Consider the following 27,625-nt stretch of genomic DNA (forward strand, 5'->3'; position numbering starts at 1 on the left):
CTGAGCTTCCCCCTGTACTGGTGGTTGCTCAGCACGGCTATAAGAAGCCTGAGCTGTCCTTGTACTGTTTATTGCTCAGCCCTGCCACCAGGGGCTCGAGCCCTCCTTCTACGGTTTACGGCTCGCCTTGTAGCCCAAGGACGGAGCCCCGGAGACTCTGACTCTGTCACCTAGCCTTAAAGGGAGAGGACAGAGCCCCCCCACCCCCCGTGAGACCAGCGGGCCGGTGTGGCTCCCCTCCTCCCCTCAGAGGGTTGAGCCCCGGACCCACCTGTTACAGTTGGGAAAACATTGGAGCTGGTGGGTGTAACCACCATCCTTTATTTAACAGAACTGTAAGAAAATATTAAGCTCCTTTATGAGACAATCAGTGCCCTTCCCCCCAGACAAAGGCACCCCTCAGGAATTTCAACTATGTAAGAGTGGTCATGGCTGGGTATTGTTTTGAGGAGAGCCGTGTGGGGTGTGTGTGTGTGTGTGTGTCATGTCCCATTCCTGAGAGGGGACACAATTGCTTTCCACCCCACAGCTCCTCCCTCGTCATGGGGTGGGGAAGGAGCATGGGCCCAAAATTGAGTGAAATGTGACACCTGAGCACCAGGCTGCACTGCCACTCACTCAGTTTTGGATCTCTCCCACACACCAGCCTCTGTCATGAGAGAAGGATGACAGGGCCAAACCTGAGTGAGTGGGCAGGGAGCCAGTGCTGCTGCTCCTCACCACTACCAAGGCACACATCTTGCATAATGTGTAGGTACCATTGAGAAGAAACACCACAGACAAAGAGAAGAAGTAGAGAGCCAAATACACCACTGAGAGCATGGCCCCAAGTAAAACCTAGAGGAGGGCTGACTGCTGGCTGAAGGAGGCTTGGAACAGTGAGCAAAAAAACTCTTTCCTCTTATCTGATGTTTCAGGGAAACTGGACTTTGTACATTTTTTATAAATAAACAGGATCACGTCAGAGAAATACCTGACTCCATCATCAATTTCTCTCCCTTACAGAAATAACCCAAAGAGGCCCTAATTTTGGCTAGCAGCTTGGGTTAAAAGTGGTAACAATATTTGATAGGCTAAATAAAACATGGGTACCTGTGACATACCCCAGGGTACCATCTGGACTGGATGTTGGATCATTGTGCCCCCTTAATTCTCCAGTCTGATGTACAATATGCCCTACTTTGCTCTGCCCCAGCCTCTAGCATGCAAGTTACCTCCAGACATATACCACAGTGCTATGCTCAGCCACTCTTGAATTACATGTAGGGTGACATCCACATATCTCTGGTCCCAGCCTTGCACCCCAGAAATGTGCTGTCTTGTACTGTTTGCTCATAAGGTCCATCAATTTAACAAAGAAATTGATCATATACCAGCCTTTGTATCCTGAGCAGATTCCCCAAACTCTTCAGCCAAAAACATACCTGACGCCGCTTCAAGCCCCTCCCCTGGCTCCCGCCCCCCAGTGCCGCTGCTCTTTGCCCCGTTGAAGGGGGGGTCCTGCGCTCCAGGTGACCGGCAAGTGCCATGGGGCGGAAATGTGGAGCCACTGCCGCAGACCCCTCTCTGTGGCTGGGTTTCCTGCCTGAGCCCTGTGCTGCCCAGCTAGCACCATGGGCGAGCACCACACGGACGGCTTCTCCTGCAGGTACTGCCCCTGCCCCTTCCCACAGCTCTCCTCCCGGGGTGCCGCTGGGAGGATGAGGCTTTTGGTTCCTGCCTGCTGCCCCTGGTGCTGGCCCAGACCACAGGCTGGCGGTGGGAAGGGGCCCAATTCCACCCCCAGCTCAGTAGCTGAGTGCCGCCGTCTCCATCTGCACAAGTCGGGGGCAGGTGTGGGGTTTGCCCAGCTGGGGCCGGGGTCCCTCCCGCTGGGCTGCCCTGGAAAGTGAAAATAGTGGGGGCCGGGGCTCCTGTTCCTGCTATGTAGGGAAGGGGCTGTGCAGGGTTGGGGGACACAGGGGCCAGGAGCCCTCCAGCCTCTCCCACAGAGCCTGGGGGGTTCCGGCCCCTCCAGGCAGGAGCCTAAGCGGGGTGGCCTGAGGCTCCAGGGTCAAGCTGTCCCAGTCTGGGATGGGGGGCTTGGCTCTTTGTCGCTGGCCACGAGGTGCCCCCCACATGTCCGGGCCCCTTTTCCAGTGTCTAAGCTGCTCGGCTGCAGGCTGACAAGCCCCGGCCCTGGGACTTTGGTACGGGTGATGGATGGAGAGCACCCGGGTCTCCAGCCTGATCTCCCGGGCAGGGTCTCCCTGGGTCAGCACCAGCCTCAGTCCGAGGCGGAGGCCAGGCTGTCCCTCCCTGACTTCACAGCAAGGGCACCAAGAGCAGGGGCCGCCCCTGGGCAGAGCAGCTGGACCGCTGAGATTGGTGGATCACACACAGGCAGAGCACAGCCCTAGGTGCTTCAGATATGACACTTTTTCCCTTTTTTTACAAAGTAACTACCATGAAATCGTATGGAGGGGGAGAGGGCGCAATTTTATATTCTTGCCTCGGGTGCAAAAATAGCTAGTTATGGCTCTGATAGGAAGATACATTTAAAGTGATTAAGTGGTATTGGCATAGAAAAGCAGAGTTGGTTACAAAAGGAAATAAATTATAAAATTGCAAGCTAATTCCTAAGCTTTACCATGCTATAATTCTAGAAGCAACAGGATCTCTCTCACCCCAAAACTTCTCAGCAGTTCTTGCTAACTAGAATGCCTTGTAATTGGGACCAACCTGTCCCATAATCTCAGTGGAGTTTCTTTGTCTTCCAGAAGATCTTGCTTCTTTGTGTAGAGATGGGGCAGGTGAAGTTATGATGTCACTGCTCCTCATTTATACTTTTCTCCAGGTGCTGGAAAAATCCATATGGTGTCATGAGGTTAGACAGCCCCCATGGCCTTTGTGAGCTGCCCACATAGAATTGCAAATTCTTGTTCACATTTTTTGTCTATGTGAAGCTTGAACCATCTCAGAGGGTTACACGTAAGGCTTTTTTTTTTAATAGTCGCTTTGTTATTTCTAAGAGGGTAGGCTGTAGGCATTTCCCAGGCTCACAACATGTTTCAATAACAAACATATAGCAAAATCTCATAACTTGACATACAATGATGATAAACCCATTTAAACAGGATAATCAGATTAATCAAATTAAGACTTTTCAAATGATACCTCACAAGGCACACGTTTTACAAAACCATATCATAATCAAAGGAGTGAATATGGATACAGGAGTAACATAGGGTAGAGTATGTCACAGTGCCACAGAATGGAATGTGGGTCATATAATCAAAAAACCACTATCTTAGTCCTGTGTGTGTTTCCTTATAATAGGGTGTTTGCAGACTCTGTTGCTGGTGGTGTTAAAATAAGTTCCCCTATTGTGTTAACTCCTGACCTGAATCTATATGCATGAAGATGGAAACAATGTGGGGAACGATCAGGTCATGAATGTAGTCTGCAAGGTTTGGGTCTTTTTTCATTCTGTAGGTATCTACTCCATGCACACACACACACCGCATTAAGGTATCTGGATTTTCCACAAAAAGCACAGAGCAGGTTGTTTATGAGGATATGATTTGTCCCTGATTTTACTTATTATACTCCCATATAAAAAAACCCTACCTTTTTGTCAGTTCTATAACTTACCTGACACCAAATTCTGCTCTCAGATGTGCATATACCAACCAATCTCTGAAGGCAATTTGAGACACATACAGCAGAATTTGGCTGGTTGACTGAAAATTCAAAGTACTGTAAAGCTTCCTATTAGTTACTGTAATATGAAATGTTAATAATGTTATTCTTCAGGGGTCAAACCCTACAATTCTTTTTCAATCCTTACTCCGTCTAACTCCCGTAGAAGTCACTGGTCCTGACTTCAAAGGGGATTTTGCAGGACTGAAGGCCAAATCTTGTCTGCCCCGATCACGTCACAGAGATCCCTTGACAACAGCAGAACTCAGATGAGAGAGGATATTAATGACCTTGAGCATGGTGTCCACACAGTCAATGTGCAACATAAAGAGCAGCTTAACAATGGCTCACATGCATGGCCACAGAGGGCAAATTTTGCAGCAACGCGAGCTTGATAGATTCAAACTATGCAGATCCAGCAGATGATTGTGAATGACAGTGTGTGTGCCTTTGGTATGTTATTTAGCTACTTTGTGAGCATGTGCTTGCATGCATATTTCTGAAGATAAATTTTTGTTATCCAAACAAGGAAAATCAAGGAATTTAGTTGCAGTATATGCCAACAAAGTTGATCTTCTTAGAACACCTTGAGTTATATATTTATAAACAGTGAACCTCAGAAACATTTTTTACTGTAGTAAAAACATCTTTAGTTTAAAGGTATTACCTCTGATGCTGCAGTAATTCAGGAACACAGTTATATTTGTGTGGGGACAATGGTATATGTAGCATTTTTATATTTTTCTTGTTAATCTAAGATCTAAATATTTATGAATCATAGGAGATGTATGCATCCAGTGCTAGTAAATGTAAAACCTTAATGCATTTATATTCTTCAAAATTAGAAAAACAAACTTAGGCAACATGTTTCTGCAGGGGTGGATCCTTTCATTGATATGCAATACATGAAACATTGTAGTTATACATCATTCCACGAACTGAATAGCACTGCAAGGAATGTATAGATTTAAGAAACATCAGTAACATCAAGGAGCATGTTTTTGTTTTAAAAATGTCCACATGAAGAAAAGATCTAAAATATGTTGCTCTACACTAACAGCAGATGTTAGGAGGCACATTTAGAGAACTGCAGGAAAAAGAAGTCACAAGATAACTGTTTTTAACTCTTGAACTATTTTCCCACCCACCAAAGAAATGAAGGATACTTTTGAGTGGAATAGAGAAAGATTACAAAACTATCCTAAGGTCCTAAATCAGGGTCAAATGGTCTCTAACCTTGTTGTGAGCATATTAGAGTGAATGAGCAGGAAATTATTCTCTCACCTCCTGTGCACACATCACAATCACCAGCGGCACCTATAATTCCTGAGCTCAGAGGAGCTCAAGTGTTGTCCCCTCTTAGCATCCCTAGGATCATAATTTGTCACAAAGCATGACACTGTATGAGTCTGTAGAACCTTGCACCATCCCATGAAGTAGCAAAACATGCCACTGCACACCACTACCTCTAGCTCTGGGAGGAACTATGTCCACTGATGAACAATCCCTTCCACTCCTCCCACTGGGGATGTAAAAGGGCAGGACTGCACCCTACTCTGGATTGCAGCTAAATGGCACATTCTATCTCTCAGACTTTACTAAGGTCAAATCTTCCATTGGCGTTCATGACATTTTTTCCTCCATAAGCACTGCAGAAAATGATCCTACAATAAATCACATTGTGTGTTTTTAATCAGTGAAGTCTACATGCTTTGTGTATGCAGCTGGCAACTAGAGTAATTTTATTTGAGTTTAAGATAAAGACATGTAGTCAATTAACTCCTGACCCCCTTGCAGTTATGGGAGCAGTTGCAGGAAGACAGGCAGAATCTCACCCATTAGCCTAGGGTCTCTGTTAGGGGGCACAGCTTTAATTTTTAGCCAGCCACACCAGGGGAAGATTCCAGGAGCTAGAGTGAATCAGCGTGCATAGTGGACCTGGGTTCTATTTCCAGTTCTCCCACTAACTTAATGTGTGAGCTTGGGTAAGTCACTTCACTAATTTATGTTTCCCCCATCTACTCCAGCCCTTTGTATGTCTTATCTATTTAGATGGTGAACTCTTCAGGGCAGGGATTATCTTTTATGATCTTTCATAATGATCTTGGCTGAGGCCGCTAAGCTCTACTGCAGCCCAAATTTACTGACTTCAAACAGCAGAACCAAAGGAGCAAATTTGACAGTAGCATAAAAAAGTGGCTACGACGTAAACAGATTTTTTGTTGTTGTTGTTCTGTTTTGAGCCCTTCTCTGTCACACTAGTTGCATAGTTGTTCCTCTAGGTTACCACAGAGGCTGAATTTGGCCCAGAGACCCAACCCATGTAAGCATTTACTTATAAAAATATGTAGAGATTATTTACCTTTCCAGGTATTGATTGATTCAAAATTTATACCTTTTAAAATATATACAGAAACAATAAACCCAGAAATAGACTGGCCTGGATGGAGGGAAAAAATAGTGGTTATGACATAGCATAATACTAGCAAATATAAACCAAAGCACAACCTTAGTTCTTATAACATTTCATGGGCCTATATTTACTATTGTTTTTATATTATGAATCAAGGGGTTTGCCCTGGACAAAATAGCTGTTAACTTACAATTTCCTGGAACATGAATTTAATTATTTGACATAGTGAATGCTCCTGGTAGTCAACTACCTGCACTCCCTGTTTTCAAATTGCTTCTGTAACTTCATGGGTAATTTGGAAGGCTAAGAGAATTTCTTTTTGCCTATACATTGTATCCTTAATTAATTTACCGTAAATAAAATGACGATATGAACTTGTCAAGATGTTAGAAAAAAAGACTGAATCTAATTCTTCTCGTACTTACATTGGGGAAACCCTTTGAAGCCAAAGGAGAGCAGAATTAGGCCCTACATCTCTAACCTAAAATATTATGCATACAGTAGAGCTCCAGTGAATGCTATATACCTGTGCAGAGAAGAAAACTACAATGTCAAAACTATTCTATACACAGATCCATTGCCCCTTGCAATACTGCAGGCCCAGGACAGGTGATTTTTGTGTGTGTGTGTGTGTGTGTGTGTGTGTAATCTAAGCAATATGACAAACTAACATGTGTTTTGTTTTGTTTTTTAATTCCTCATGAGATAAACACAATTCTAGGAGATTATAGCACAAGTTTAATGAGGCTAGTAAAGAGGTTATTTTATAGTAATATCGCAGGCAGAAGGTCTTTCTTACTTTTAATTAAAACCGAAGCTATTTATTAAATGGCTTGTAAAATGTTGCAGAGGTAAACAATTGATCAAGATACTTCAGTCCCGTCAGTTATGTAGTGAGCCATGCTATAATGGCCCTTGACTGGTTGCAAGGGAGGGGAAAGAGTCAGGTAAAAATTCTCCCCCTCCCTTGCACAGCCATGCAAGAGACTCCTACAATAGCAGTGAACTTTAGGCAGTGTAGGGACCACTCATACCCGCTTCCCTCCAAGGAGCAAGACTCCAAACAAACAGATGGAGAGCAGGAAGAGCCATGACCCTATTTGCTGGGCTGGTGCACTATGGGGAGCAATCTGATTCATCCCAACAGAGAAAGCATGTTGCAGACAACCCTGGGAGATTCTGTGCCTCTCTGAGACACTATCTCTGGGTGTTCATCCACAATTGCCATAGTCTATCCCTGTAACTGGGTGTGGAATATATACTGATAATAATATATTCAAACAGGTCTGACATATTCAAAGTTATATTAAAGTGGCATACAACTCACTGGTAAATGAAAGGTTTGCCACATACAGACAAGTGGCTAACACTGCCGTTTTAGTCCCTCATGCTTTTAGTGGGAGTTGAGCTGCACAGTGCAAGAAAATAACAAACATAAGTGGTGTAAACTGACATCTCAAAGATCTACAGAGAACACATGTATACCACAGGAATGATCCTGACTGTGCATCCATATGAACATACTGTCAGTCTTTAAGATAAACCGCTCTTTTTAATGCTATTTTAAAATCCTTCTTGCACATAGAAATTCTGATTTCTTTTGATGAACTGCTTCAAATGACCTATACAGAAATGGTATTATTGTGGGTATTAAAAGTATTTCTGATTCATTCATGTTAACATTCACGTAAACCTTGACAATAGCTAGGCTGCTAATGTGCTGAGAGCATACTGTGTCAGTGTTTCCTATTGTGCCATCTGTTCTCTCTTGTATTTTATTTAAATTGTAGCGAGAAGGTGGGGGAGGTAATATATTTTATTGGACCAGCTTCTGTTGGTGAGAGATTCAAGTTTTCGACCATACACAGCTTGAAGCTCTTGAAGAGCTCTGAGTAAGCTCGAAAGCTTGTCTCTCTCACCAACAGAAGTTGATCTAACAAAAGGCATTACCTCCCCCACCTTGTCTCTAATATCTTGGGACCAACATGGCTACAACAACACTGCAAATAACTTAAATTGTAAGCTCTTTGGGCCAGGGACTGTCTTCGTCTTCTGTGTTTGTGCGGCACCTAGCAGAATGGAGGTCCTGCTCCATGGCACTGGCTCCTTAGTGCTGCAATAATAGAAATGAATAATAACAATAATTAATAATAAAAACAGGATGACCATTTGTAATCCTCTTTTTTCCCTCCTTTTACTTATGACTACTATTTTTTTTATTTCTTTACATCCTTTCCCCAGAAAAAAGATTACAGACAAGATTATAACATTTTAAAAAGAGAACAATTAGCAACCCGCAACTATATTTAATGATTAAATAATTTGCAGTTTAAAATCTATGGATGGGATATGTTTTACTACTCACCCTTGCAATAATTTCACCAGTGTCTCTTCCAGTCTTACTAATTTATGTGTTACCTCAACCTTTTCCTGTCTAATCCCCATCACTGATTTGACCTCTTTCTAGCCCTGGCAGCATTCCTGATTCCTCCTCTCCTGGTACCAGTCATGCCTGCCCATTCCAGCACCTATGTCCCTCCATGTCTGTGCTGCCAGAAATCCTATGCAGCAGAAGGCAAGAACCAGAGATGTGATGTATGGACTGGGACTCTGAAGTCCTTAGATGACTAACCCTGCAAACAATAGACATCTAAAAATCACATGAGATGCTAAAGTGCCAAAGAAAGGTGAATAATTTTTTAATGTAATTATAAGCAAGATCCTCAAAAGGAGAAGAAAAAGGTGTGGAGAGCCAGAGAGAAGGGAGTGTCATTTTGACACTCCCCCTACCCCTCACCACTTTGTGCAGACCGCAATTTCCTGCATCCTAATTTACTTCCATTTCAATGACTGGAAAAGACTGCTCTGCCCTGTTGACACAAAGCAGCTCTGAGATTGTGCCAGTGCTACTTTGTAGATGTTACCATTCTGTATTGACCCTTGTGCCAACTGGTTTAAAGTATAAAATGATCTCTTCCTAAAGCAAACCTATTACCTGTAGATGATAATAATAATAATTAATAAATTATTTATATATAATAAAAACCCAACACAACCCCAAACCCAGGCTCCCCAAACCCTGCTAAATTGTTGGTGTTTAATTAAATCAACACAGTCAATTTATTTATTTACATTTCTTCAAAACAATTTTGCCTCAAAAATTTTTTTGTTACAACTAAAGCGACTGGTTAATTAAATCCACATTTTTGGTGGTACTATTTTTCACACATTAAACTCCAGCTGAAAATTCAGAGGTTTAGTGCAATGTCACCATTTCTTTTTGAAAATAAAGTGGCATTAGGCCATCATTACGAGAATTCATATTAGTGAGTCACACTTGTGTCACACAACAAGTTGATAGCTACATGCAAGCAAGATAGGAAGTATATCAGAGTTTTTGATACATAGCCTGAGAATGAAATTAAAATTATTAAATTAAACCAATAAATCCCAAATCAAGATGTAATATGCCAGAATTATTAGGTACCATATTTAAACAGTCTCAGCCATGTTATAAATTACATCATTAGTTATAATAATTATGTCATTAGTTATAATTACCTGACCCTGGTATTGACATTTAAAATAGCCTGGCACTGCTCCTCAATGGGTAATTATTTATTATCCTCTTCCCTCCTCTTGATAAATATTGTTTTTCCATCAACAATAAAAAGAGTCTAGAAAGGTCACAAAAACATTCATTTTCTAAGTCACATAATAGATCTTTGTCAGCTATTTAATGACAATATTTTTGTTGTAACTATGAAAAGAGGGCAGGACTGATTAGGGGTCAAATTTTGCTCACCTCACTTGGCTTTGATGGGGCAACTTGCCTGCATATGGGAAGCAAAATTTGATTGTGTGATATAAGATGCTTTTTTGAAAATACTTCAATGTTTTAGCCTGGAAGGGGAGATCAGTACTCAACAGGAGGCAAACTTGATTCTTTTTTTTTAATGAGAAAATAATAGAAAACCAAACACTTCATTGAATAGATAGTTCTTAAATATATGCTATGATAATAAGTTGAGAAGCAACAATGATATGACATATTAACCTGTAAATCAATCAGTGTAATTGGAAAAAAAACAAGAGGTTTTGTTTTCAAAAACCTGATTGAAATCAACCTTTTGGGCTGCTATGAAAAGAATTATTAAAACATTTTTCTTCCACAAGCCAAATTCATCTATATGCATGTTATCAGCAGCTGATTGGCTTCAATTATTCCTTCAAACATCTAAGAAAGACAAACCATAGACATAAAAAGCTCCTGCTATTTTGCATATTCATAATACCTCAGTGAATCACTAGAAATGGCAATACTGCTGTCTGAATGCTAATGCAGAGCCAACAGCTGAGCTGAAGGGCAAAACTGTGTAGAAATAATCCAGATTTTCCCACTAGAATTCAGCACTTAACTTAATTGTGGACTTTTTAAAAAAAGTTCATATTCTTTTTCACTATTACCATTTTCTGTCTTATCCTCTTCTTTAAACAATTCTATAATTTCCCCATCTATTCAAAATATGTATGGAAACTTACAACATAAAATTTTAGAAGGTTTCTATGTCAGTAGAGGCCAATAATATAGATGTGGTTTTCCAGAGAAAGCCAGGGAGACTTTTGTAGGCACAAGCCAGCACATCCATAAAACAGCATTAGGAAACATCCCCTTATCATTTGACTTAGCACTGGCTACATGTTTAATGCTGGAAATTGATGCAGATCTTTAGGCATTAATGTAGCAATAAAGGTCCCTTATCTTGCATTTCCCCTTGTCAAAAATGCTACAAAAGAAGGGAACTGTCACAAGACATTTATCCCTTACAAACAATTGAAGACTCTCCCATATGTATATAATTGCATTATTTTTATTTGTTCAGTAAAACTTCTGATTTTATTATACTAATTGAAAGCAAAAAATACTTACAAAACATTGCTATTGATCAAAACTTTCAAAAACATTCTTTAAAAAACTATGAACCCATCTTTTCATGATGTCATATTGACCTGCCAATAAAATTCCACTGATGTCAGTGAGAGTCGATGGGGAGTCATACTGCATATAGCCCTTTGATTGCACTGAAAATACCTAAAGCATTCTTGGAACATTTACTTTAACCAGGTACTCAGTACCTGAGAGTATGGTGGTGTTGTGAATGCTACAATGGGCACTAATTGTTTCATTGCAGCAAAGTAAGTAGCAATCTAAACTCCTTTGTAAACAATAGGACTCTAGAAGCAAATCTGTTTTGAACAGAATTTTTTTTTTCAAAATATAAGAAATCAGGTGTGCTGTAAAGCTGCTAATCGAAAGCTGCTTCTCCTGCCATGCAATGTGGGTTTTCTTAGTTTTGTGTTTGGTTTTGGTTTGTTTGGTTGTTTGTAATTTTGTAGATTATTGAGGGAGGAGGGACATAAATACTGACCTCTCCCTAAGCTTGCATTTGCGGTTGTCATTCACATACATCCCCATGCACATTGCAACACCACCTCCAACACAATATGATAGAACTCAACTTCCTATCTCTGGTCGTAGGCCTTCTTCTCTCTTTGTGATACTGATAACCTCTCTGGCTCCAAAGTTCTCAGCCTCAGAGTCACCTTCGGTTCATCACTATCTCTCACTACCCAGACTTCCCCATGAGCTCCAGACCATTTATCGAGGCTACTTTTAAGTTCTGCCCTTTTGCCCATTGCATTATCTCTACATTCTGCTACTTCCTCTCTGTCCTCATCTCTAAAGACCTTGCCCAGATCTTATTCATCTTTCACCTACATTACTGTCAGATTTCCACCCATTCTGCCTCTCACATTTTCTCATCTATCTAAAATAATGCAGATCAAATAATTTTTCTCCCTTTATGTTCCTAAAAGGTCATAATCTTCAACCTTTACTCACACTGAGTGTCTGTTACTCATGTAGCTTCCACACTTCAGTTAGACTATTTACCTGGCTATTACCCAACACAAATAAGGGTTGCAGAATCTAACCCTAAATTTCTTCACTTGATTTCTTTCCCTATCTACTGAAAATTCAAGTCATTAGATTTACACAACTCCTTTCCTTACTAGATAATCTCAGTCTTTGTTTCATTCCACACCCTATCTTGCCTACGTTCTGACCATTCCTATCTTTACTCCCTTCTTTTTCTTGACTCTATGGTATTTTTATACTTTTCAGCTCCCATCTTCCCATGAAGCAAGAAACCTCTCCTTCTTCCTTTAGTTTGCTCCTTAACCTAACTACTTTCCCTTCACTTCCCATTGTTGGTCAGCTTGGAAAGCACACACCCTCTCCCAAACCCAAGCATTCTATCTTTTTAACTGTATTGTATCCATCTAATGAGCTAGTTTTTACAAAGAGCTGGGTTTAGGTATGCACATCTTAGAAATGATAAGGTCCCCTTTTCAAGCAAAGATTACTGTGCCTCAAAAACATTATTATGCATGAATGTATTTGTATTTAATGCTCATCTGTACAGTGCTGTAACTTACACAGAAAAAAAAACACATTCCGTGAACCAGAGAGTTATAATATAGGTCAGCTCAGGGGGACAAAAACAAGGGAAGACATGGGACAGCAATTCAAATAAGGACAGATATTGGGAGATTAATGGCACACTGTGTGAGTAGGGCAGTATGTTCACTGTTTATCAGGGGTTTCCAATCTGGGGCTTTTGTGAGATCTTTGGCTGCTTCTACATGCTCTGGTAGCAACTGTGGCAGCAAAAGAAATGCAGCCATTTGCCTTAGATGTTCACCTTTCTCTGATTACCCCTGCCTTTAGCATCTCAACAGTAAGGGCCACATCCACAGAGTACTTAGGCATTGCAGTACTCAGTATTGTGACATGTAACTTTTAGGTTCCTAGAAAAATTACAGGAACAACAATGCAATCCACAAAGTCTGAGTTAGGTACCTAAGCTCCCAATACAATGAATGGGGAGAGACAAGTGCCTAAGAATGCCAAAACCAGCATGCCAAGTGAGGAGCCACCTAAACTAGTCAGTGGGACATGCTGACAAGAGGAGTGTTTTCTAGCTCCCACCCCTCTCATAGAGTTGGGTGCCTAAATCCAGGCTGCGGAGAGTTACCTAACTCTGCTTGCAATCCACAGCTGGGAACCCCTCTTTTGGAGTAGGGCAGCTTAGGTAAGTTTCTTATGAGAATGAGTTAGGCACCCACTTTATGCCAAACGAAATGAATGGAGGTAGTGGCAGTACTCACTTTAAAGCTTTTAGCCCAGTGCTTAGAGCACTCACCTGGGATGTGGAAGAGCCAAGTTCAATTCTCTCCTCTGCCTGAGAGGAAGATAAGATTTGAACAGGGGGTGGTCATTTCTTAAGAGAGGGTTCTAAGCACTGAGCTATAGGATATTCTAGTGTGAGTCTTTCTTAATCCCTCCTGTTGAAGCGGTTCCACTGTCTGACCACTTAAATAGTCCTGGGGGTAGAAAAACATGAGAATTCCTCTATAGTCTGATGAATAGGGCACCAAGGTGTCAGAACCAGGGTCTAGTCCCTCTGCTCCACTGACTCTTTCATTAGTTATCCAGAGAGGAAGCACTTCAAGAGGCAAGAATGAGAGCACCCCACATCAGACTATTCCAGAGGGGTGTGGCTAGTGAATTTACATGAGCTGCGGGAGACTACTGTTCAAATCCTTTTGCCCATCTCAGCAGAGCGGGAGAATGAACCTGCCCCTCCTGTATTCTGGGTGAGTGCTCTAACCATGGGGCTAAATGTTATAAGGTGTATGGTGGCAGCAGTTCCTCCTCAGTCATTTTTTAATGGGGACTGATCCAGTTTGTAGCCTCTGAGCATGCCTCCTGGATCAGGCCCCACAGGTGGATAAATGATCATCTTCCCCCAGTTTGTGGATTGTGCTGGGATTGAGGCAGGAGATAGATGTCTGGATGTCTAGGGGGCAGCATCAGTATTCATGCCCAGAGGAAAAAACTTAGGTGCTCAGGGAACATTGACCCTGAAAATTTAGGGACTGAGTTTAGGCACAGCCAAGTGGGAATTTTGTGGATTGCATTAGATTCTAAAATTGGAATTTAGGCACCTAAACCTGAGGTTTCAGCATCTTTTGTGGATCTGGGCCTTGATGACTATTTATGAAATTTAAATGAGGTTACACCTCAGAAACATTTCAAATTGAAACATGCACAGAATGAAGATAATATTTAAGGCCTGATCCATTTCCTGATGAATGTAATAGGAGTGTTTCCTTAACTTTCAGGGGAGTTGGATCACTTACGAAGCGTGGTTAAAAACGTCTGCCTTTACTCATGTAGAAATGACATGCAGTTCCACTGGCTGAATGGGGTGTAAATTAAAGTACCATCTAACCCCTAAAGTGGTTGATATTTGTAAGTTAGTATTATAGATATAGAACATAAACACAGTAAATTATAGGATCCTGATTCTTGGTGATTGGTCTGGTCTTTGGCTGTATATTCAAATTACTATTAACATTTTTCCTTCATCTTGTTTTCACAGTGTAATGAAATACGACACTCATCTCTCTGTGTCTCCTTCAATAATTTTCCAGGTTTGCTCTCATGCCATTTTGGTAAAGCCAAAAGTGACCTGTTTAGTTGTTGTTACTGTGTCATTGCTATTTCTTAATTATTATTATTATCATTATTTTATTACAAGCATTTACGGTATTTGGCAATGATCATGATGAATGTTTTACAAGGCTGTACCTAAGCCATTCAAGATGTCAGTAAAAGAGAAGAAACACCATGTTTCTCTGCTGCCTCCATCTTTGCCAATTAGGTATGGAACTAAGACATGACCAACTGGAAAAGATTCTGGTGAAGAGGGGAAGTCCCCATCATTCTGAAACTGATCAGCAAAGAACAAATAGACTCAATCTACAGTGATTCTGTCCATCCCTGCCTGTTCTTAAAGCCATGTCAGCAGCTTTGTGGGGCTGACCATGTAGAAAGCTACTGACAGGCAGCGGAGTATCAGCAAAGGTATCTGTCCTCTATGCATTGTGCTAAGAAGGTCACTGAATGCCATAATTTGTGCTGTTTCTTTACAATAACTCAGTCTGATGCTTGCCTGGGTAGGCACGCAGATGCTTCAGGTTTCTAAAAGTTTGTGGAGAGTGGTGACCAGTCTTGTTTTTTTGCTTCGGTGAATCCCATTTCTCCTACAAGCCCACAAGCTTAGCATTGTTCATCAATTAGGTTTACAGTGAAGAAGAACCTCCCTGAAAAACTTCATTTAGTCAGAGGTCAGTGTGATGTTCCTATGGTTTTTAGTAAAGTAATACTGCTTAAAAATAAAGAGAGGCAGAACAATGTCTTTTCGATAACAAATCTTTATTGCTTCATGTTACGAATAACTAGAGTGAGATATTCTTTGATATTTAGCTGTTTTTTTCAGTTTGCAAAATATCTGCAGCATAGATGTAATGAGACAAAAATCCAGAAGAAAATACTCACTGTGACAACTTCAAAGGCTATTTTTGGGTAGGAAATTCACACCTGTCAATTGTGAAAAATCCTGTTGAATAAGTACAAGGTGGTGAAGCCTGCCAAAAGCAACATGGACTAGTACAGGGATTCACAAACGTATTTGCATTAAAGCCATCACACGGGCCACCTGTCCTCTTACGATTGTCAAACCAAAACCTTCTTCTGCCGAGCCATTGCCATTTCCAGACTGGGACTGATTTCATCATGGCCAACACAATTTTTCCATATCATCACGTTCGACATCAGCTTTCCTTATAATGACTTCCCAGAATACTCACTATTTCCCTCCCCACTCTCCTCCACACATCTAGATGAATCCCCAGCAAAGGTCCAATTTTCACTCCACAATGCAAGTCAGTTTTTGCAACATTTCTCCCCTGCTATCAAAATCATTTATCCTCAACCCTAACCACACAATCTTCACCTCATTGGGCACTGTTGGAGTGACTGGCTGAGGAAAAGGATACATGGCCCATTCCCCTGATGCTTATTGATTTTAATTTGCATTGCATTAGTGCCCAGGATCCCCAGTCATGGATGAGGGCTCCATTGTGGTAGGCCATTTACAAGAAGATATTCCTGTCTGCAAAGAGATTACAGTCTAAGTCATTGTTGTGCAGATGGTGTCTTCGTGCAATTCTTGACATTAATTCTTAACAGGAAGTTCTCTTTGCAGTAGTTGCTACAGCAATGGGAGGGCACTAGTGCCTCAACCACTGCCTGGAGAGCAGCCACCTTGCTGCCATTCCCAGAGAGGGCCTAAACATTTACACAATGACATCTGTTCTTACCATTTTGGGGCAGACTCTGTGTGTATTCCTACCCACATCGAGTCAAACAAATCTTGTTCATTATAATCACACCACCATGCACAGGGAAAATCTAAGGATTTTTCAGGAGGATTAGCAAAGATATTTGAGAAAGAGGGGCATATACACCCCAAACTTACATCAAAAGTGTGTGCATCTGTGTGTGCTTCTAGGTTCACCTCAGCCAATGGAAATGGAGCCCAGTTGCTTGTTGCCATTCCCCTAGTAATCTTTTTGCAGTAGTTTATTTCATTTTATCTTTTCAAGACTGTCTTCCCAAGGAAAAAAGCTAGGGACTTTCTCTCTTTTTTTGTCATGAAAGCTAAGATATTCCTTCATGAGACTGTATAGATTGATTCTTTAACAGGGGACTCATGTGATTTACTATAAGATCCCTCCAGCTTCTCAGTGGGATCCCTGAAGCTTTAGTGGGCTACTTGGATATCTCTCATTATCCTGCCAGCTGCTTATATGTAAGGAACAGAGGTAAGAGAAATGCAATGCAATCATAGTATTTGTTTGATTCTATGTATCACTTTTTTGAATGCCCATGGCACTTCCTGATCAGATTGATGAGATTTTTCAGGTACACCAGACTGTCTCCCCATAAAGAGACCTCTTTAGTTTTTGATCATTATCAGAGTGAAATTATTTTAATGTGTCACATATAAATTAGTTGAGTGTTTTGGATTACGCTCTAATTTCAAAATGAAAACATCTCAATCATATAGTACCATATTACAGTATCATATTTCATATGATACTAGGTATGAAACCTAGTCAAACAACATACATTTGCTTACAGCAGCTAAAGTAGTAATGGCACTTATCTTAAGTATATTATCATATATATTTAGCTAAATATGTTCTGTTACATCCCCGGCTGAGATCCCCTGATAGATGCTCAGCAGGTTGCTGTGTTTGATAATTTTGGCCTTTATCTCTGTGTGTCTCAGTACTCCTCAGATGTAAAATAGGGACAATTATACCACCTAATTTCACATAGGTGTTGTGAAAATAAATTCATTACGGTCTGTGAACTCTGTCTGAGATACTAAGGTAAGAGCACCAGAAACAGACAATGGAGGAAATGAATATTTTTTTATTCAGTGTAGGATTTGAATGATGTATGATAAATAAGGCCTGGAGCCACATATTGAATGAGGCAGGAGTCCCATGGAAAACATACTATATGATCATATTATTAAAAACTGTATTTTAATGCATATTCACAAAGAGGTCAAATTACAGATGCATGTGCAACCTTAATTCTGGTATCTCCTAACTTTTGAGTGTTTTACTTCACAACCTGGATTCTTTTTTAACATAGATTTTTGGATGTAATATACCTTTAACATCCATTTTAGTAGTTTTGCAGCACATTTCTGAAGTGCCATTTTCCAGGCGAAATATTGCACAGGTACTTCTATTCTATTGTCAGGTAAGAAACAATATGGTATTTTAGGAGCTATTTCTTAGTTGTACAAATTAGGTAATTAACATTAATATTGGCAAAATCAGCTCTTTATGGGTTTATTTCATCATCCCCACACAAAGTTACACAGTTTCCTAGAGGGATTTTCACTATGGGGTGGTGCTAGCGGAATTCATGCCCCTCAAACTTGGGCAGAAAAGCCCCTCAATATCTGTTATTCCAACCTATCGACTCTAATTGTAGCTGCTCGTGCTCCATAACCACTACATGGGCACCAGTTCTAAGAACAGAAAATCCCATGGTCCCATCTCCAAACCCAACTCTTGCACTATTTGGGGTCTGTGCCAGGGATGCCAGAACAGGCTGTGCCCTTCCACTTTTTACTGGCTGTAAGGGCAAGCAATGGCAGGGGGGGTAGAGAGGAGTGACCAGGGCGGGGGGCAGGGTCTTGGGGGAAGAGATGGTGCGAGGGTGGAGGCTCAGGGAGAAGAGGCAGTGTGGGGGCAAAGGCCTTGGAGGGAATGGGAGCTATGAGGGCAGAGTCTCAGGGAGAAGGGGTGGTGCAGGGTAATGCCTTGGGGGGCAGGCAGCGCGGAGTGGAGGGGCGGGGCCATTGTTCGGGCAGTTGTTTCCCCCCCACACACACACACTTTTAAGGCACTTCCTCCACTTCTGGTCAGTGCACTGTCCACATAGTTACATTCAGGAAATGCAGATGTTCTTCTGCAGATAGGACCAAATCCTCAACTTGTATAAACTGTCATAGCTCAAATGAAGCCAATGGAGGACAAGATACACTAGCTGAAGATCTGCCATCAAATCGCCTGTGTAGCTGCTCCATCTGCATTGAGCTGATCGAAAAATTTCTGTCAAAACAACTTCTGAAGGGAAATGGTATTGTAACAGAATGGATATTTTCATGACAAAAAGAGATCTTTTCACTGAAAATTTCAGAATTTTCACCCAAAAGCCGAAAATCTGGAAAAATAAAATGGTTCAGTTTTTTGTTTTTTTTCAGTGAGCCCCCTTCCTAAAATTGACTTTTTTTTTAACAAAAACAAAAAGGTTTTGTGGGAAAACTATTTCCCAATCAGTTCTACATTTGTGGCTTATTATGCTGTTTGTCCTTCACACCAGGAGTTTATTTCACCCTATTTGTATGGTTATGATCAATAGTTTTCTGTACTATGATATACATCTTTTTCCATATAGAAGTCATAGATCTTTGCTGCTGCAAATATCATTCTCCTAGCCCATCATTTCAGTAATGTCACCACTCTCTTTGAATCCCTACAGTGGCTCCCCCTTCTCTATTGCATCAAATATAAACTGTTTATATTCAATTTCAAGGCCCTTCATGGCATATCTCCACCCTTCCTATCATATTTCATTTGCAATCGAGCCGTCAATGCTCACCTCCATTTGGCCCACAATACTAGCCTCTGTTTCCCATTTATTACATTTTCAAATAAGCACCTTCATGCTTTTCACCATGCTACCCGATGACAGGAAACTTGACTACAGTTAAGCTTTTGATGTGATGAGATCACTGCCTATCATAATGAGACATATTGTCTCATTATTTCCTTGTACTCTCCGTCTATCTGCCTTTAACTTATTGTCTCTTGTCTTATACTTAAATTGTAGGCTTCTGGGGCAGGAACTGTCTTTTTGTTCTGTGTTTGTACAATGCCTAGCGCAATGGGGTCCTGGTTCATGACTGAATTCCTAGGTGCAGGGATGATGATATTAATTAATAAAGAATTCAATATAACAAGGAAACTTATTTTATTAATAGTACAAACATTTTAAAGCTTTGCCAGATTCTTTGAATTGAAGAAAGAGGATTGTATTTCACAAGAAATTAAGTGAATCATGGATTTTATTGATCATTTGTTTAAGAAACTGATTTAACCGCTTTTGCTCAAGTTATAGGACACAGAATCAAATATATTCGGTAAGGTGATCCTTCATTTGTGTAAACATTGTGTCAGTGAATGACTGTCCCATATAAGCACTTGTTGTTTTATTGCAGATTCCATCATTCTGATGTTAGAAAATAGCTGATAGTTAAATATAAAACAAATAAAAGCACTAATATCACAAAGCAATTACCTATTTATTGTATTGTTAATGTAGGACTAGATGCTACTATTACATAGTCTTACCAAATGATTTTCTTAGCATACAAGCAGTATAAAGTCTTTGAAGAAATTATCTATTATTCGTTTTGGGATGTGGGCTCTTTTTGGAGAAGGTGTTGCAAACAACAAGAGTTTCCTTTCTGCCTTGATCTCTCTAACTATAATCATTTTTTTGGGGCAGAGTTGCTTCCTTAGAAATGAATACTAGTGTTAGGGTTGAGATTTCCGAAAGCAAGGGTTGCCTGCAGGCTGTTTATGACCACTGCTGTTCCAGGAGAGTAAATAAAACAAGTTACACTTAGCAAATACCCACATTGCATGTAACTGATTTCTCGTCCAACCATCAGCCAACCTGCAAGGCCTTAAAATTTGCTACTGCTCAACAAAAAGGCAACATTATCTATCTTATTTAGGGTTTTATATAGCAACTCTCACCTGGGTAATTAAATGCTTATGGAAACATGTAGACTTGGGTAGAATTAAAAAAAAAAGGGAAATATAAAAAATGTTTTAGCCTGAGGAACTCAAAATTAGAGATTATACTATAATTCACAACTGGAATATATTAGAGTTGCGGGTGAGTGAAATGGTTAGGCTAAATCACATAGGGCCAGATGTGTGGGTTGTGGTGTTTGCTGGGATGGAAAGATGTGTGTCTTTGGCAGGAAGTCACAAGCATCATTCCCATCCTTGTTCACCTCTTCAGGAACCAGACATGGTCCTGATCCTTGTACTCCCAGGATGTAAGAACTGGGGGGAATTCATGACCCATCCCAATGCTAGACTTCTCAGGGGAAAGCTCTGGCTCAACTTCTACATTGTCCAGATAACAGAAGCCAGTATGGAGGAGAGGGCACACTGTACATCATTAAAGGGTGCCACAATGACTTCTTAAATCTGTATTCCTCAACATTTCCTGAGACTTTCTGTTTGCCCGTCAGGCACAATAGCTCTCTGGGGACTGACACCAATTTGAAACTCATTCTCATCTTTTTACTATGAGCTCCGTGATAAGAATCTTTAGAATGTAAATTCTTCAGAGAGATTCTTCCTGGGAGGAGATTTACAAAGGCAGACGTGGGAGTTACACACTAAATTCCCATTGTCTTTCAATGGGAGTCAGACACCTAACTGAACTGAACTATTCAACATCTCCCTCCTTCTCATGTTTTAAAGTGCCTTGCACATTCACAACAGTGTAAAAGGAGTAAAAAGAAAGAAAAAACAGAGAAAAGCAGCAAATTGGGAAAGACAAGAACCTGATATACACGGAAATTGTACCTGTTTAACTAATGTGTAATGTTTAATTGATTTAATTAAAGCTGTGAAATGCTATATGTGACCACATCTTGGCTTAAACCTTACTTACATTGATGGACCAACATAAACCAATGTATTCCACATTAAAACCAAAGTAGAGTGTCCACATACAATAGTTGTGGGTTTAGCTACCTTGTCTTAAAATCACACCTTTAATTAAACTGGCGAATCCTCTGTGTGTAGACAAGCCCTTAGGGAAGGAAAAGACAGTACCTTTTCTGAAGTATCTTTCCCTTTATTTAACCTCAACTGAAAATCTTCAGAGCCTAACTTCAAAGAGCTCAGTTAACACTTCTAAATATTGTTTGCATTTTTGTCCACTTTGAAACCATCAGAAAACCTCCATTGACTTCAAATATGCCGGGATCAGCCCCAGAACTATATCATTTCAGCTGTGATAAGGACCCCATGGGTACAGGAGTTGAGATGGGGCAGGATCTGCCAACCAGTGAGCACAAATCTTTAAAAAATAATATTCTGGATTTGCATTAAGTTATGCTCTGTTCAGTGTGTATCACAACCCATCTAACCGCAGATTTTACATTATTTATATTATTAATTATTAATTTTAAGACACTTTGGGAAACTAAATCTCCTTGTAGAGAATGAATATTGGAATTTATAATAGGAGTCTTTGCCTGACGCATTGATTTTGAACCAAGTGTTATGTTGATGATATACATATGCGCTATTAAAAGACATCATGCATTTTTGTCCACTTGCAAGCAAATACCCCAGTGAAGAGTGAACATGAATGTGTTAGAAAGCTTAAATGGTAGGAGTGAAGTCATACTTTTAAAATACTGCTTTGAGCAAAATACATAGTGACAGAATTTGACTGACTCCCTGGAGTTTTACAAGGGTCAAGGGTGGCCAAAAGATCGTTTCCCTCTTTTCCATTGTACCATTGAGCAGGGGGCCAGCTTTAGGGCGTGAATCTCTACTCCCTGGGTCTAATTATGCTGAGCATCTCCTGTGAAGAGATAAGTGACCTCATCACCCATTGACTTGGAGATGAAAGCACTCTGAACTTTGATGGATTCAACTTAAGGAGTTTAGGGGCTAGGAGATTCTAGAATGGCTGTCTCCATTCAACTATTCAGAAGGAAAACCGAGGTGTGGGGTGAAGCTGGGCCATGGCCACATCTTCTTCCTGCACTGGTCCATAAAGTCCAAACGTATGTTTTATGAGGAACATTTTCAGCTAATATGATTATGGGTGACAGTATAAAACCCTAAGATATAGATAGGCAGATAGTTCTCCCATGTGCCCTGGCTGAGACAGTTAGAATTCTTCCAATGACTCCTACTATTGAGGTCCTTCTTCTCACATACATCTGCTGTGGCTTGTGGCTTAAAGGTGGTAAGAAAGCCTAAAGAATGATCTGTTACCATGGTAATAAGTAAAATTAGGAACTGAAGTCCTGCTGTTCACCATTGATGTTGTATCTATTAGGTAAGTAATAAACAAAATAGTACCTGACAAATATATTTTATAGCTAGCAGTATAGGAAACAGAAAGTTTTGATATTCTGTTTTTCTAACAAGAGGTCTTTTCCCCCCTGTAGGTTGTTGATTTCATACATGCCTAAAAACCTCATCTTATTTTGTGAAACATTTTATGCTTACATTTGCATTTCATCTCCTGTGTCATTGCACATGATTTTCTGCTTATTCTGCTTTGATAACATATGTATCATCAAACCGAGTTAAATTGTTTTGCTACCCAGATGTCTTTGTATCCCTCACTACAGTATTTGTAAGATCAATGTAATTTACATTTTAATTTGATGTTTTTAAAGAAACTGATCTGAATGAATCAAATTTGTCTCTTATTGAAGAGGCACTTCAATCACTTTTACAGTTTTTAAAAAAATAGAAGAGTATTTAGAATAGGCTGCACTGAAGAGACCTTATTTACCAGAAGGTCCATGGGTTTATCCAAGAGAGAGATGGACATTTATTTATTTGTGAAAACTGCAGATTCAGTGACACTGAAACATTTAACAAATGAGTTTTGTTTTCATCAAATTGTTTCCATTGGGGAAAAAACACACACCATTTTTTATTCAAAATGATTCATATTGAAATTTCCTTTCATTTTATTTAAAATATTAAAAACATTAAAAATACTGAAAATTCATACGTCTCATTTTGAGTTGAACAAAGCATTTGTTTTACCCCAAAGGAATTTGTTTTTACGTTACAATTTACTAAATATTTCATTTTCTGTTCAGTCCTCAACATTTTTTCCCTATCAGTTTTTCAGAATTACCGGGAATCCAAAACATCCATTGTTTGCCCAGTTTTAATCGCAAGAACTCTAAAATGATGGGTGCTACCATGTTTTCACATTATCCTTGATGTATTCAGGAATTATGTCTCAAAGTGAAAGTGTGAGCCGCTGATGTAAAAAAATCAGTCTGTTCAGACATGACTTCCCTAATAACGGCACCAACAGCTTCTGTACATCAGCCAAGCATCTACCTGCAGTAGGGGTAGGTAAATCGGGTGCTAAGTTTGCAAAATGTAAGAGATATCTTCCATAATTCACTGGCCAAATAATACAGATTGTCAGACAAATGTTATTCAGCTTTCCAATATTCAGGAATGCACATGAGAAATAATGCTTAGAGAGAGAGTTCTAAATTTCAGGAGAGCATTCTGAGCAACCGCTGGCTGGAGTTAGATGCTCCACTCCCATGTACTCAATCAAAAATAACCCAATTTAAACAAAGTTGTAAAATATGGTTTTGGCCAAAACATGGTGTAATGTGTTTGTTCTTGCCCAGTGGACAGAAAAATATGTGGTAGAGAACCGTTTTCAACCATGTTAGATACCATAGGTCTCTAAAATAATTACTTTTTTTGTCTACATGGGCAAGAAGAAAACTGTTATATAAGGCACTTGTGCTACAACCATGTTTCATGACTTGATTTAAATATTACTATTTGTATCCATTGTAGATAGATCTTCCGTCATGTCACCAACTTTTCTTTAGTGATTTATTTGAAAGCCAACCTTAGTCCAGGCAGATATAGCCAATTATCATTGTCCCACTCCTATGAGAACAGTCTACCAAATAATGACACACTTGTTAAACATAGTACCTTTTTGTATTTATCTGGTCCTGTTCACAACTTGCATCTGATAGATTAAGGACTTTGAATCCAGGCTCTCTTGTTCTCCCTGGGATCAGCATTTGCTGAGAGTCAGCTCAGCTGCTAAATTTGTTGGCTGCATTTCTTTTCCAATTATATATAAAAAAAGAAATCTTGCAATTGTGTGCGTTTTTAATAGTTCTAGTGTCAAAACAATTAGGAGCTGAAAGCTGAAGTTTGACCTCATTGAGAAGAAGTGCCTTTGAGTATTCCAGTGACAATAGGTTTTGATTTGATAGAGTTATGAGAGTTTGAAAATTGCACTTCTCAATGAGCACAGGGCTTTGAGTACATTTTTAGTTCTTTTACCCAACATTCTAAATCTGTGCTGTGCATAATGTGTGGCTAATATAGCTGCATAGTGAATAGTTGTATCTCCTTGTGTTCTTTGAGTGAGAAAGTGTGCACCTTGGACTCTCATGGAAGTCTAATTTGCAATGTCATTCATATTAATAGATTCCAAGGAAAGAAGGGGCCATTTAGTCTGATCCCCCATATAACTCAGACCATACAACTTCCCCAAAATAATTCCTAGACTATATCTTTTAGAAAAACATCCAATTTTGATTCCTGTTTATGCACCACGGGATCACATTAGCTCCTTTGACCACAGCATCACACTGGAAGCTCATGTTCAGCTGAGTCACTTCTTCCCAGGATAGTTTCCCCATCATATAAGTATAGCCTATATTCTTTGTTCCTAGATGTATATACACCTCTACCCCAATATAAGCGACCAGATATAACACAAATTCGGATATAACGTGGTAAGCAGAGCTCCGGGGGAGTGCGGCGCAGGGCTGCACACTCCGCTGGATCAAAGCAAGTTCGATATAACGCAGTAAGATTTTTTGGCTCCCGAGGACAGTGTTATATCGAGGTAGAGGCGTATTTGCATTTAGCTGTATTAAAATTCATTTTGTTTGATTGCACCTAGTTTACTACACCACCCAAATTGCTCTGAATCATTTACCTGTTCTCTTCATTATTTAGTCCTGCCCCAATTTCTGTGTCACCTGCAAAGTTTATCACTGATGATTTTGTGTTTTCACCCAGGTCACTGATAAAAATGTTAAATAGCATAGAGCCAAGGGACAAATCCCTACAGGACCCCATTGGAAACAGATCCACTTGATGCTGATTCCCCATTTACAAATATATTCTGAGACCAGAAATCAGTTAGCCAGATTTGAGTCCATTTAATGTGCCATATTAATTTTATATTCTATTTTTAATCAGAATGTTATGCAGTGCCAAGTCAAACACCTTAGAAAAGTCAAAATATATTACATCAACACTATTATCTTTATCAACCAAACTTGTAACCTCATCCAAAAAAGGTATCAAGTTAGACAGGATCTATTTTTCATAAACCCATATTGTTTTTCATTTATTACATTACCTTTCTTTAATTCTTTATTAATCGAGTTCCATTATCAGCCACTCCATTATCTTGCTCAGGATCAATGTCAGGCTGACAGGCATACAACTACCAGGTCTTCCTGTTTACTCTTTTTAAAAATTGTCATAACATTAGTCATTGCCTTGTTTCTTCTTACCTTTCTACAATCTAGTAGATATTGTTTGTGCTGTTTACTTATGGCTGAGAGGCAGAATGAGGGCAAACTTCTCCTGTTACATCTGTGGTATTCAGTGCATGTAGAGAGAGCAAAATTTTAGAAGTGAGAGCTCCAAGCAAAGCTGCAAAGAGCATTTTGCCCTTACACAGGTACTGAACCATTCAAATTTAATTATCATATTTATAGTAGTTCGACAGCATTATGTACAAATGTTGGTATCATACTAAACATTTTAAGAGTAAAAAGTATTTTTCATCGTTGATCCAACCCTGCTTGTGTTAAGTATTGTTTTAATGAATACCTCTGCGATTATGGAAAAGGGACATTCTGGTTTATAGTTTCAGTTTGACTCACATATGCACAATTCCCATTACTGCTAGTATTTTAATAAATTGAAGAGAGAATACAACCCTTCAGCTCTAAACGTGCGATAAATACTTATTTTGTCCATAGTAATGTAATAGTGAAAGTTGCTACACAGAGGACATTTATTGAAAAGTAATCCTATTCTTGCAGGTTCAGCATGTGCAGCAAAAATTTAAGCTTCCCCACACTGCCCTACCAACCCTGACCCTCTCTAGGGGAAAGGAGCATAATTATTAAAGCTGCTTGAATTCCAAAAACACACTGATTGACCAAATATACTACCTGTAGAAAATAAGAGTTAAAATTAGTTGAATAAATTATTAAATAAGTCCCACTAATTAATTCAGTTTGCTCATCGAATAATTGGCCTTTCTGGGGATACAAGTGATTCCTGAATTTGATGTTGATTTTGTTGGGCTATGAACATCGGTCCACCAACTCAGGTGCAGAGGCAAACAAAGGGCTTTTCAATGGTGGTGACTTTTGGATAGCAAGGAACAGCTGATCTAAAAGTGAAAGCATCAATATTGACTTTCCATTTTCCTGAATGACCCCATCAAAGGTGTTTGTGGGCAAAAAGGAATATTTGTCCTTATGAAAAGTATATGCATGTGTCTGTTTTATGTTAAGTTTATTTGCATATATTTGCAATATTTAATTGTTCTCTAGTATCTTATTTGAAAGTAGACATTGGTCTAAACAAATAATATCCTGTTTTACTAAGTACTTGACCAAAACTACAAAAACACAACAAAAAGTAGTCAATTCATTCTCTGAGTTCTGAAATATAAAATGAAATGGAATCATGTTTCTGTGTGATTAATGACTAACAGATTTTACAAGCTGCTGTAATGTTAAAATATATTGAATAATAGCTACAGAAAAATCAGTATTGAAAGTTCAATCAACTAATAATGAAACAGTTGATTTCCATGCATCTGATTAATACTTTGGGACATATTTTCTCATTTATGCATGTATGTAACTTCCATTTGAGTTACTGATGGGGAAATGAGGCATTAAAAGGTTAAGTGACTTGCTCGACATCACACAGTAAATAAGTGATGGGAACAGAACACAGATATTCTGGCTCCCCTTCTTTTGTTCTAACCATCGCAAAAAATTGTGTCCCTCTACAACCCAATCCTTCACGTCAAACATGTTGAACCTTTACATTCAGATTATGAAATGTACAATATTATTGCATATCACCAGT

This window comes from Mauremys reevesii, linkage group 1 (assembly GCF_016161935.1).
Source record: "Mauremys reevesii isolate NIE-2019 linkage group 1, ASM1616193v1, whole genome shotgun sequence".
NCBI lineage: Eukaryota > Metazoa > Chordata > Testudines > Geoemydidae > Mauremys > Mauremys reevesii.